At 39.8% G+C, this 14,838-nt stretch overlaps 1 protein-coding gene across 1 annotated transcript in view; it reads right to left on the bottom strand.

The window, feature by feature from the left end:
- LOC138566906 (cytochrome P450 2H2-like) overlaps positions 1 to 14,838 on the bottom strand; it is a 370,699-nt gene that overhangs the window by 37,100 nt on the left and 318,761 nt on the right. The window lies entirely within an intron of this gene.

Raw genomic sequence — 14,838 nt, 5'->3', positions numbered from 1 at the left:
CTAAAAAAGAGAACATGATTTTGATCAACATATGACATTATTGTGCTTGCCATTTCACTTCTAAGAACTTTTAAGGTATTTAGCAACCCAAACTTATTTAAATCTTGCACCTTTAGGTCTCAACATTCTGAACTGTAGTGTAGATACTCTCTGATATGAGCTACTACTTTAACCATTTGTCAACCAACTAATAGCGTAAACATTTTATGTGGGCAATAAGCAGTGAACCAGAATGCTAAGAATCATATACCACCTGTTTACAAAGCTTCAAGAACTGGAATAGATTTTTCCTAGTCTATGTCAAATTTTATAATATTAAATTCTGACAATTGTAAATCACGTGGGCCATTTTCTATCAGGTTCTGAATACAACCCCCTCCTCAAAAATGCCTTTAAATTAAAGCCATGTGTATTGTCCAAATCGTTGCTAAGGTAGATTTGTAGCTTGTATAATGGTTACCGTGTTAAGTCCAAATTCTATATATAAATTTAATGGAGTGACATAACCCATTGCCCTCTTTTATTTAAATACATTTTTATTGTGATATGGTTTGCAACAAACCTTACACAAAATCCACACATAACAATGTAATTTCATCATTAGTAAAAGATTTATGAACAATTTGAGAAGAATAAAATGCAGTTTAAAAATCATATAAAATTATTTAAAACAACATTTAAAAAGTGATATAGTGCAATCATTAGTGAGATATTTTCACATATTAAACAACAGTTTAGCCCAAAACAGGTTCATTCCAAATTCAGATTCAGAGGAATCTAGATCTTTAAAAAACCTAGTTCTGAATGAATGAAAATAAGGACAAGCAGCAACCCAATGCCATAAAGTTTCCATGAATTCTGTCAAAGTGCAAAATCAACAGTTTGTGGAAATACCTGGTGCTTTAAATGAATTCCAATGTTTCATCCATTCTCTGGTAGGAAACTGATGTAGTATAAAACGCATTTACAATGTGAATTCTTTTCTACATGGAAAGCGTAATAAGTAGACTGGAGGTTGGTGTCTTTTTCGAGGGAACTGGGAATAGTCCGAATACAAGGAATATGTTTTAATTAAGTCGATTGTCACCATCCAATCATATCTAAAGAGCTTAGATTTTACACCTCCTGGACGATTAATTAGTTCTTCCTCCGTTGAGCCTATTTCATTTAAAAGGCCCTGCATCTTGAGTTTATACAAATTAATAGACTGAACAGAGGACTCCTCTGCTATTTTGTTAAGCTTGCAGTAGAGTTATTTACCGGTGGCAGGATAAACTTACCATAGTTCATTAGCTGTCTCCATAAATAACGGGCATGGAGAGATATTAGGGCCAGCTCATGGCGAATAATTCCATTTGGTGTAGAAAGACCAAACACCTCCTTCCATATTTTGCCTTAGTGAACATTCAAATAGTTGCCAAGGTCAATAAGGGACATACCGAGCCCATATAACAAAACTGGCTTAATCTTCATTTGGTAGTATCTTAAAAATAGGGAGAATAGAAAATTCACACACTCTAGAAAACAAACAAATTATATGAGAAATGAGAGGGCAAAGGTTATGTTTCAGAGTATCCTTCCACATTAGAATAGAAAAGGTGTTGGAAAGACTGTAGCCCAAGTATCTTGACGTGGGGACATGATCTAGTCTCTCATTACTCTAAACCAAGCACATAGTTTTTGGTTTAGTTGTATTGGAAAATATGACAAATTATGACCTATTTCCATTGGCCTGTAAGTTGTTAAACGAAGCATATTGCAAAAACAGATTTAATTTGTGTTGCAGACCCAAGGAAGTCCTATAAAAAAAAAAAGAAATCATCAGCGAAGACTAACCAATGTAGCCTTAAGTGGCCATGTCTGACAGGAGAGATGTTAGAATCCTGCTACAACTTGTCAATGTCACAAACGTATACATTTAAAAGCGTATGCGCCAATATGCATCCTTGCTTTAGGCCAACTAAAGATGACATGGATCTAGAAAGTGCGCCTTCCAAGGTCAGCCGAATATTAAGGGAAGTGTTCTTATGAAGTAATGCCAGGAGCTGAACACATTTAGGTGAAATATTGTGGTTCAGTAGTTTAGTTCACAGAATAGATCGAATCACACAGTCAATCTCACAAGGTATGTCAAGAGACGCCATGTATATAGGACCGGTTTGATTGTGTTTCACATTGTTACGTAGGTGAGCCAAAACAGTGGCATTTAGAGAAGTCCCCATATTTTGTCTAAACCCTACTTGAAATCGAAACAAGATAGGTGACTATTGCCTTATTGTCGTAAGATCTCTTAATAAAAGGAGAGCAAACACTTTAATAGTGGCATCAATTAAGGAAATTGGCCTGTAGTTAGTCGGCGTAGTAGGATCATCCTTTTTATGCTGGGGATAATAATTGCTTGAGACCACGCAGATGGACTGTGATGGGTCTCAAAAATATAATCAAAGTGTGTTTTTAAAAGAAATGTCCACATGGATGATGCTTTCTTCAAAACGAAAGGGGGAACACAGTCTGGGCCAGGGACCCTGGGCGGTTTCAATTTATTAATAGCCCATGCAATATCATTCTCTGTCCATGGAAAAATACCAAAAATCACAGGGCCCTCAGTTGGATCTTGTATCCCACCGAGTATATTCGGCGGATGAAACGTTTTCTGAAAGTGATCCACCCATGCAATTTCATTAACAGCAGAATCCACTATGGAACGAGATGATCCTATGGTTATATTAATAGTGCCCCCAAATTTTCCTCCCTTGACATTACAAAGATGTTTAAACATTAATTGATTATCCTTCGTATGCAATTCCCTTTTAAGAGATTTTACAAAGTTCTTATGTATTTGGGAAACATGTTTCTTTGCAATCAAGTACTCAATTGGTTGAAGCCCCTTCATCTTTAGAAGTGTAATACTTTAATTGCCTTTAATACTCTTCAAAGGCAAATATAGGAAAGTGTTTTGATGTTCGGAGTAACATATTGTGAAGTTATATGTTTTAAACATACAATAATAGAATCATTCAGTTTCTCCACCATCTCACGATCAGTCCACTGAGTATTACACAACCAACTACAGTTATAAACTGAATCGATCAAGAGGTGTGTAAACTTGTAACTCATTCTATTATTCCATTTTAGCGTTAGTCCACCTCTGTCTAAAGATAAACAAGAGAGGGCTGGATTCAACTATTAAATGTGGAGGGAAAACTGAATGGCAAAATGGAAAATGATATGATCCCCTAGGGATGAATCGGACAGAATTACAGGACCACTCTTTGCCTTCAAAAGATTAGATATAAAAAAGTAGTCCATCCTTGATGATGTCGTTCCCCTATGCCAAGTATAGATAGGAGAATCATTAGGAGGCATCACTTCAAGTTGTATTAGTTACCAAACAGCCACAAAATTATCCCAAACCATGCCTCTACAGACACTAGTGTGAGAGGAAAGGGGTATAACATTAGATGCATTCAATTTGGAACCTGCTGCACATTTACAATTGAAGTCACCCCCAACAATTATAGAGTGGTCATGTCCCTTTTCGACTGAACCCTCAAAGTGCTCAGATAGGGTCATATGAATAGTACTTAGAAGAGAGCAGGGGGACAGAGCTGGAGGTTGGAGGAAGAGACTGATGAAGATTGGAGGAGGGGGGTTTTTGTTTTTTAACAGAACATACAGAAAATAAGAATAATACTAAAACAGACACTTTGGAAAATCATCTGCAGCGTTTAGAGCAAAAAATTGACCAATTAATGACCAATATCATTACTTTGAAAAACTTTGTAGAAAACCATATCATGGAAAAAATTAAATATCACTGTCCCACATGTACCTGTACCCCTTCTTCATGTCCCAGCCAACCATCCCCAAAAAAATCCCCATCACCAAAAGCGTTATGATGAGACTTCAATCCCTTCCTCCCCTACCATTCAACATGTAGAAACCCCTAATTCCCCTGTATTTGTATCAATTTCTGCTTCCCCCTCTCTTTTATAATTTCTATATTTTTATACAATAATAAAATATGATGTATGCTGTTACTATATTCCTCTGTGTTTTTTTAAAAAAAGGCCGCTAGGGTGTCCGTGGACAGCGCAGGTGTCCGGGATGTCCGTAATTAACCAAAATGGGAGTTTCCTAAGGACACTATTCCTGTCCGCACTGTTCGCAATCAAAATGGAGGTGTCCGCAGGTCACAGAATCTGTCTGCATGTCCGCTATTATTCAAAATAAGGTCTCCTAAGAACATCCCCCCTGTTCGCATTGTCTGCAATCAGAGTGAATATGTCTATAGAACACATAGCCCGTCCGCCTGTCCGCAAAGTTGTGATGCACATTTAATTAGTTCGAGGACCTGAACATTGTCCGTAGGACACCCGCACGCATGCGTATCACACCCTCGGGTCCTACGAACATCGCGCCTGTCTGTAACTGTTCGCCACACATGTGTCGCACTTTTAATTAGTTCGGGGACATGAACACTGTCCGTAGAAAACCCACACGCATGCGTACAACTGACCCCACACATGTTTGTGTCTATGAACATCCGTCCCAATCGCGAACGTGTCTGCAAGGTTCATGTGACCGCACTCACGCTAAGCGTGGGTCCTTGTTCGCGAACACAGTCTGGGCCCCTGGACACACAAAGTACTTTTTTTAGCAATCCAAGGTATTTTCCTGTGATCCTGTGAAACTTCACCCTTGCACATGCCCAGACCATGTCCCTAGCAATCTGGATACTTTTTGGAACTTTTTGAACCCTTTTTAGCGTTTGAAGTGTTCGTGGACAGCGCGGCTGTCCGCGAAGCGCACACTAGCACCCCTATAAAAGGCCACATGCCAGAGGTCCTCCTTATTCTGCTTTTGGATTACCAAGACAGAGCACTGTCTATTTTGCTTATATTGACATTCTCTGTCATTGCTGTCTATTGGTGCAGGTTCCTGATTCATGGTTGCTGAGCTCCATAACCCTCCTGATGGCATCCCGAGCTGCTCCTGCTATTACTGCCTCAGCTTCAGCACCACCCTCACACCCTCCACCACCACCACCTTCCCAAGGGCCTAGAGAGGGGAACAGGCATGAGGATGCAGAGGCGGATGAAGAGGATGACGAGGATGAGGTAATGGAAATCCCTACTAGTAGCAGCCACTGTGAATCTTGGGTGTGGAGGTTGTTTGCCACTCTTGAAGGAGTACCGAAAGCTCGTGCAAACAAGGTGCGCTGGGGTCCGCAGAGTGCGTAACACTGGGGCAGCCCTTCTACATTTTCCACTTCACTCTCTCACCATTCCCTCATTGGCTACTGTTAAGCAGTCACACAACCATCTATCAATCAATCAATCAATCACATCGAAGAACTCTACATCTAACTCCATCCTCACAGGTCACCACTTTAGATGTACTGTAGATCACTCTGAGTACAATTCTGCTGTGATTGCAAAGCACCTACAGCAACAACTACTATAAACTCTCCAAGATTTCTGCTTGCAGGTTCATGCACACCCACATGCATGAACACAAACTACAGGTATGAATATTGTGTGTACAGTACATGTACAGCTCTAGTATAAATGCATATATACAGGGTAACTGCCACTTACCCTGTATAACCTGTAAAGAAGTACTATAATTTCTCCCATCTGCTATGATCAAGTGTGACTTGTAAAGCTGTGTACTCTCCAAATTTTCATTTTCCCATATTAATAGTTGTAATGTGCAAACTGTTATTCGCTTCATTCATTCTGTCATTTCTGTAACCACTGCCACCTATTTATCCACATTTCAAGCATAATAGAATTCCATGCATTATAGGGCAAAGGATGTACATACAGTTTCCTTTCTATACATTCTGGGAATAATTTTACATACAATCTATCATTTGAACTTCCTTTAGAAATTATTACAATAGTAATCAGACACAACACACACAGCTGTCTAACAAACTGTAATTTCATGTTAAAAGATGGGAGAAAAAACAGTATGATTGTAAATGGCAACAACCATATTCAAATGCATGCAATGAATGGTTTCCTGTTCTGTCTTGTGATATGGGTAAATGAAAACTTGTAAAACACACACCATTAAAGGGACACTTGATCATAGCAGATGAAAGAAATGCCAGCACAACATTTTTACTACTTATCCAGGGTAAGTAGAAGATTCCCTGCATTGTAAATACATACATTGCATGCGTTTCACCAGAGTTCCTGCCATTTACCCTGTAAAAGTAGCAAGAAAGGCATATGGTTATTTCTCATATTTCCTAACATCAAATAACACTGTCTTAAAAACCAAAGGGTGTTCTGTGTGCTTACTATTGTAATCACTTCTAAGGCAAGTTCAACTGACAGATTCTAAGTAAAATATACATAATGCACATAGACAAAGGAAACTGCATCTACATGCTATGCACAATTATCAGACAGCACTATTACTGCAAAAACAAACAAATACATGTCTACATTAACAACAGTGCTATTAACACATATTTGCTAACTTCTTTATTTCACTATTGCAGTGAAGACCACTCTCCTGAAAACCAGCAGTGTCTGAAGTACGAAACAGAACTTGGAAGAAAGCTACTCTTTACATCCCAAAAAGTAAGTGCAATACTGCCATAATGTTCTGTTACTCAAACACTGTAGAATTCTAGTATTGTAGAACAAACAACTGTATTAACCCTGAAGCATTAGATTCAGTATTACTGATTGCTCCTCAGCAGGTGCACTTTTTGTATTGTCATCTGATGTCATACATCGACGGTGGAAACACTTGCAGAGGTGGAGATACACCTAAAATGGCCGACCATAGTCCCACCTTGACGGTCTAGTCTTCTCTCAAGATGGCCGCTTGCACTATAACAGTAGGTTGGTGCTTTCACTCCCTGCGTTATATCTGTCTTTTGGTATTCGCTGCTAATTCCTTTTCTCATACAGTGTACTCATGTTCTATTGCCTTTTCCTTCTGTTGCTTTCTGCCTAATCTTTAGGCACCGTTCGGGTGATACTTTAGAATCTTAAAGTAATACTCGTTTAACTCCGCTTTCTGCACTCCTTTATTTTTATTTTCCTTTCTTAGATATCTTTCTATCTAGTTCGCTATTGCTTTCCCTATTGGTAGTTTTGGCTTGTATCTTTAGCTATTGTTTTGTTGTCATTTTTTTCTTCTTTCCGTCTTTGGTTTACTTTTCTAACAGTACGTCCACGGCTGCTGTATGCTTTTTGCCCCGGTAGCCGCGGTCTGCTTACCTTCTACTCGTTCGTCTTGCTTGGGTCGTCTGTGCTGACTCCCCTTCCTCCCATTTCTCCTACCGCGACTTCCTTGTTTATTCGTAGAGTGGAAGTCGCGTCTTCTGGCTCGGTTTTTCTCCCTGCTCCGGGTTACCACGAGTGGTTATTCCTCTTCTGTTTCCCCGCAGGCGTCCTCTCTCTTCTTCCCGGTAGGCTGGACATATGTTACTCCTATTTTTCCTCTGTTCTGTGTTGTATACTTACCCTGTCTGCCCTCTTTGTGTCTTTCTTCCTTACCATTCTGTTAGGCTTAAAGGCCATAGACTGTCTCTGTGGCATTTTCAAGAGCTTTCTAACCCTCAAGAAGTTAGCTTTATCTTATTCACTCATGTGGACTATCTGCTTGGTATACTTCACATTGGATTCTTCCTTGCTTCATCTCTTCATACATTAAGACTCACAGAGGTTTACAGCTGCGCCAGCCTTCATTTAAGATGAAACAATCCTGGGCAAGACAACAGCTTTAACATCTTAACAGGGTTTTTTACGCCCTTGACTTTTGCCCTGGACTTTTGGGGGCTTGCCCCATGGGGTTCACCAAGATTGGGTTCACATTCCTGTCAAAGTGGCCTCTGAGGGAGCTCGCCCCTATCTACATCAGAAGAAGGAGAGGAAGCCTAAGGTACTAAGGAATTCACGCAAGAAAAAAGAAGCTGAAGCGACTGACAGTTCTATTGAAGAGACAGGTGAGGAGGAGTGTCAGGAGTTATCCCTGGGTTTTGACATCTGAACACCAGTGTAGTAACACACAAATACGAGAATAGCCGTCCCAAACTGAAATAACAGACCACTGCACAATCACACACCTCTACATAGATGCCTACCATCATACTCAGACACTCATGCACAATGCACACATACATTGCACAACGTCCCAAACCACACTTTCTTTTTTTCGCCAACAGACCCCAAAGAATGTCTACCAAAAAGCAACTCTGTAGAAAGCAACACAGAAGTGGAGTAAATCCAAATAAAAGTGTACAAAATAAGCATCCACCTCTAGCAGAATTTCTACAAAAGGTTCAAACAAAACAGCTAATACAGTCACTAAGCGAAACAAAAGCAGCTTCCATTAAAGAAACTTTGCCTCCTCTATCAAAATGTTAAACTAAACAGAAAGTTTTAAAAAGACTGCAGCTACCACTAGTGCTAACACTGCACCTATAAATCACGATGTAGCCACAAGCATACCAAAAGAATTATTTTACAAAAAATGTTCCGCCAGAGTCCTTCAGAACCTTATAAAAACAAGAGAGAAATCATGCACAACCCTTAAAACCTACCGTAGAAAATGAATCCTGAAAGCTCTCATAAGCAGTGCAATCCTTCTCAAAAGGAAATTATTTATTTTAGTTTTAAACAGAATGAAACCACTAACAAAACTAACTACTAAACTACAAAAAAGACTTCTCGATAACCGGAATATACACAGAGATAGCTTTGCAAACATCTGTGGAGGTGAGTGGAGTCACACCACCAGCAGAGAACCATATTTCAATGAAGAAGCACACAAACAAAAGCAAAGAAACCCAATTGCCATACATAGCAGTGGACGAGGGTATGAAAAACTTAATAATACCATTATGGAACAAGAAATGGTGCTCACAAAAATATCCCCAGAAAACTTAGTATCAACTCTCCATTCCACTGAAGGAATGCGTCCAGCCTACAAATGGCAGTGCACATCAATGTGTAACATAAGCAAAACATCTTTCACATCTTTACGCCAGTTCCTCAATCAGTATGTGAAAGGCAAAGACAAATTGAAAATAAAACTATTACAAACTATGGACTCCTGTCCAGTGTGAAAATACAAAGGACTACAAGGGCATTCATTAGCCTGCATTTCTGGACCTATTTGCAAAAGCACCTTCCCCCATATGAAAATGATAGCAACACACCATTCAACTATAAGAAATTTGGTTCATAAACTGTACTATGCCACAAGTCCGGGAAGAAATAGAGCTGTCACGCTCACCTGATTCCCACGGAGGCGCAGGTCTGGCTTCGAGTGCTGATGCTTCTTCAATGGTGAAGCGCAGGACTCTGAAGATGGACAGGAAGGGCCCCTCTACTCTGGCTTCTCTGGCTCGCAGGAATATTCCCCTGTGCGTGAAAAGGGAGTATTACCTACTGACGGAATAATGTTCAAGCCTCCCACTCCCTTCCAACCCTCCACGATACCCTTCCACGATTCCCCGTGAAGTCTCACCTTAGGGTCTGGAAGGATGAGTTCTCCATCCTACTTCTGATGCAGGGGCGCGTTGAAACCCAGTTACTTCACTGGATTGAGGTTTGATGGGAGTTCAAATAAGCTTGATATGATATGATATGATCGTTTATTTATATAGCGCCTATACACAATGTGTTTCAAAGCGCTTGACTATTCAGGTAAGGCGCTGTAAGAGTTCTGTTGCAAGTTCAAAAGTTCAAGCTTAATAATAAGGTTCATTGTCTTATTGCAGCAAGCGCTAACGCTTATGTCTTTTTCCCCTTAGGGGCCGGGGTTCGGAATGCCGGAGATATGGCGCCGACCCGAAGTGAAACGTGCAGTTCCAGTAAATGACAGGTAAGTTCTGGATGAGCGTTCGGGTAATGTCTTTGCATTCGCTCATTCAATGTCTTTGTCTTTTTTCCCCATAGGAGCCAGGGTCCGGAATGCCAGGAAGCGGCAGGACCCGAAATGAAATGGGAATGACCCAACAGGTAAGTCTTAGAAGGAAACTGAGCTTTTCCTATTCCCTTCCTTCTCTCACCTTGTGCTCTTGTCTTTTTCTCTCTAGGCTCTGGGAAGTGGCTGCGGATCCGGATGATCGCTGCTGAAGATGGAGGTGCCCAGGAAAGGTGAGTGAAATGCAGCGCTGCAGCGATCGAAGCGAAATGCTTTTAAAAAATGATGTCTTCCCTTTCAGGATCGTCGGTGTGATGTCTCCGTGATGCAGCTTTAGCAGGTAAGGTCTTCTTTCTCTCCAATTCTCTCTTATCTCCCTTTGCAGGTGACCCAGGATGCTGACAGGCGTGGCTGAAGTCCAGATGCAGGAGCTGACACGGTGAGCGTCCAGCTGCGAGGAGCAGAACGCGAAGCGTGAGGTGCTGATCGGGTGTGGTTTAAATAGCTTTGGAAGAAGTTCCAGGTATGTATCCTTCCACCGATCAGGTATGTATCCTTCCCTGACCACACCCAGGTGGAAAGTAGTCCCACAGGTAAAGTAGTTCCATTCAGGCCTCAAGAGGGCCTGGATGTAGCAGCATGGTCTGCATCAGGTAAGTGCACATTAAAACACTTGAACACATGTCTAGCTTTATGAGCCTGGCGCCTAAGGCGCCAGGACAGGGGTCCAACATGAGCCTGGCGCCTAAGGCGCCAGGACTGTGTCCAAAGGGCCCCAGCTTGGGCCCGCTGACACTTCCCTGGGGGGAATGATGCCTGCCTCTGGGGTTGCTGGGTCGGACCTGGCTCCTTGGAGGTAGGCATCATGACAAGAGCATATCCAGAGAAAATATTTTGGAAGTGAAAGCCACTTACAAAATCCAATAGCTTTAGAACAGACTAGCAACAACTTTACAGATGGCAACCTTCTACTACACACATACAAAAAATAAATACTAAAGTTTAAAAACACATCTGCTGAAGTACCAAACAATGTGTGTGTGTGTTGCCGCAGGAACTTTTATAAGAATAGCACAAAAACTGTAAACATAATGTACAAAATAGAAGACAATGAAGATTCTAAGTAGTTCCAATTAGCTCTCTATCTTATAGCAGAAAACAAATACAAAATTACTAACCCCTTAATACTTTGCAGTTACTGCACTGCAAAACATGACAACAACCAAATACCTACACGTGCTATCATAAATAACTTGGAATTATTCCCACTACCAAAACCACTGCAACAACTTAACTTGTATGAAAGCATCATAATTCAAACAGTGCACTCATTTCAAGCAATAATATGCCGTCAACCAAAAAGAACAAAACTACCTCCCTCCGAATTACTGAAAGGCATTCGTGGCAAAGTAGTTTATTTGCCATTAGATCTCAAAGAAAATGTACACACTCTGAGAATGGAACGTCCAATAGATCAATCTTTGATTATCTTAGTAAATGGCGTACCTACAAAAGACAAACAAATTTGGCAACAACTCGTGGACTTACGCAATATCTAAAAGACAACAATGAATACTACAAAGAAATAAATATTGAAGAAAACCTGAGGGAAACCACCGAAATAATTCAAGACTCGTCAGGAACTGGTCAATTTCAACTTCTAGATCCTACTACAGAATCCAATATTTTAGACCATTATACAATTCACCCATTATACTCTAAAGACACCATAGATGATGCCCTGGAAACTTACCAAATGCGACAAGCCAAAGGATCTCCAATCAGCATATGGAGAAAAAAGTATAGAAGCACTAGCCTTTCTTCTACTCTTTCCTACTGGAAAAGGAGGAAGGTACGATGAAAGACCCACACAAATAATAGCATCAGAATACCACTCTTTACAAATGTATTGTGAAGACCTCAGATTCAGACAAAACATGGAATACATATTCCACCTTCTCTTTGAAAGTGAACTAGCAAGTCTATGCTACGGAGTTGCACACACATTAAAATCAGGTACCAATTTTCGAAATGTGTCAGCTATGCATTTACTACAAAAAGTGCAAGAAAAAGAGGAAGTTTTACAGTCAAGCATTACAAATCTTTTAGCAAACATGCGTGGCACAAAAGAATACTGGTTCCAACTTCATGCAGATGTACGCTGTATGATAAGAAACCTTGGCCCACCCAATTGGTTTGTGACATTAAGTTGTTCAGAATATGCATGGGAAGATGTACATGATTTCCTATGCATAGCAAACAAAAACAAAACAAATATAGATATAAAAACAACAGGAGAACTTTGCCCTCTAGATCCTGTAAATGTATCAATATATTTCCATCATGGCTTCATTGCTATGCTACTCTTCATTTGTAATAAAACTGTTCCTCTCCTAGGAGATGTGCAACACTTCTTTTGTAGAAAAGAAAACCAAGCCAGAGGAGCACCACGCATCCACATGCTTTTGTGGATTAAAAATGCTCCTAAATTTGGTCAGAACAGTGATGCCATTGTTTAGCAGTTCATCCAAAAATATGTCACTTGTGAAATCCCTTTGCAAAAATGTTACAATTTCAAAGACACAAATGTGGGAAGTATTGTTGTCGCAAATATAAAAACAAAGGGAAATACTACACCAAATGCCGCTTTGGTTTCCCTAGACCTGTTTCAACAACAGGTCAAGTAAACAACTTCATGTCTTCAGTTAGACATAGTGTCAAAGGTAAATCACCTAAGAACACATATTACATAAAAAGAACAGAAGGATCAAAATACATCAATGATTACAATGCAATTCATTGCCCTCCTATGGAATGCAAATATAGATGTTCAGTACATTGCAGACAATTCCACTGCAGTTGCACGATATGCCACAGCCTACTTAACCAATGCAGAATAAACAGAGCTCAAAGAACTGTGGGATGACATATCATCTGACAAAACTCTATCACAAAAATTGTACACCTTAGTCATAAAAATGTTTTCCCATAGAGAATGTGGCTGCTATGAAGCTGCAGACCGTTTAACCGGTACTGCCTTGTATGGAAAATCTGAAAATATAGTATGGCTAAGACTTGGTCCTGCTAAATCTAGAAAAAGAGTTCTCAAGTCATATGAAGACAGAGCAACAATAGCCAAAAATGATCCCAACAGCCAAGACATTTTGAAAAACAGCTTACTAGACACATACTACCCAAACAGGAGTACCACTTTGGAAACCATATGTCTATACCACATAGCCCAAAACTTCACATACAAAAATAATATTAAACCACATGATAAGAAAGGTAGATACAAAGTGGAAAATTGTGAAGGCAGCTTAGTGAAACTTACCAAACAAAGCTTAATTAATCATATGAAATTGTCATTAAAAACTCCTCAACATAAAGAACTGTATTACATGTCCCTGCTTCAACTTTTTAAACCATGGAGAAAAGAAGATTTACGAGATACCTCTGACTCTTATGAAGACGCTTTCAAAGCAAATGAAAGCACTATAACAGACATAAACTTTACACAGTACAAAACAATGTTTCACAATGAACAGCAACAAGAAAAAGAACTCGAGGAGCAACAAGATGTGGACATTCCTGACAGCAGTCAACCTTCTGTAACAGGAAGCCAAGAACCACTTGGACAGCCACTAATAGCAAATGAGGCAGAATTAGCCATGTCTGAAGTAGAAAACACCATGTGTCAGTATGAGCAATCTCCAGAAGACTTTGCTCTACTAAAATCACAATTAAACAATGAGCAGCGTAGCATTTTCCTAGAAATAACAAAACAAATTGAACATGGTGTGCACTATGAAACAAAAACTGGTACCTGTCAAGACTACAAACCTATACTGCTATACGTGAATGGTCAAGCTGGTTCAGGCAAAACATTCTTAATCAAAATCATCAGCAAGTTCCTCCAACAACTGACAAACAACCAACTATCAGCTGTTGTGTCTGCCCCCACAGGTTTAGCTGCCTACAGCATAGGCAATGTCACTTTACACCGATTACTACTCGTTCCAGTAGAACACCAAAACAAGTTTAGACTATTACAAACTTTCTCCAGAAGCGGCAATGGAACTACGCAGAGTTTTCAAACAAATTAAAATGCTGCTAATAGATTAGGTAAGCATGGTTTCCAATCTAATGTCAGCCTTCATTCACCTCAGATTACAAGAGACCCTGAAAACCGCCTATGAAGAACTCTTTGGAGGAAAACACATTATAGTTTTCGGAGATCTTCTTCAATTAACACGAGTTAGAGGTGAACTTATTTTTAAAACCTTAGGGCACAAATTATGCTACAAAACTCTTGGCAGCATAGGAAATGTCAACCTTTGGCAACATTTCCAATACAAAGAATTTACTGAAAACATGTGTTAGTCTGCAGACCTCACATACGCCAACATTTTAAAAAGTGTTAGAGTTGGTGTACTATCTCAAGAAGCACAATCTATATTAAAAATAAGGCACACCCATGTACTCTATGACCATAAGTCATGTGCTACTGATTTCATGGAAAAATTAGCACACAAAAATGTAAACTGTATGACCTTGATGCCATCTCTTGCAAGCTGTTCACAATTCAATGGAACAATGTTGAAAAAAGAAATGCAACCAATAGTTCAAATTTGCTCCACAGACAAACTTGACGTGCATGGTATGACACTACCCATGTGTGAGCAAGCCACAATAAGGCTAAATACCTTAGAAAACTCTATCTCAAACACAGCTGGTTTGGAGGAAATATTAAAATAATCTTTAAACTGTAGAGTAATGCTGAAACGTAACCTTGACGTGGACCAATGACTAGTAAATGTAGCACTTGTTACAGTTGTTGGCTTTCAAAACATACCCACGTGACAACAACATTCAGTTTGTCAATATTCTTTTTGACAAACTATCAGAAGTTAAAAGGATAGGATGCTCAACATCCTG

Source organism: Ambystoma mexicanum, chromosome 2p (assembly GCF_040938575.1).
Source record: "Ambystoma mexicanum isolate Mex_15411 chromosome 2p, UKY_AmexF1_1, whole genome shotgun sequence".
Lineage (NCBI taxonomy): Eukaryota > Metazoa > Chordata > Amphibia > Caudata > Ambystomatidae > Ambystoma > Ambystoma mexicanum.
This window is presented reverse-complemented; position numbering and strand designations above follow the sequence as displayed.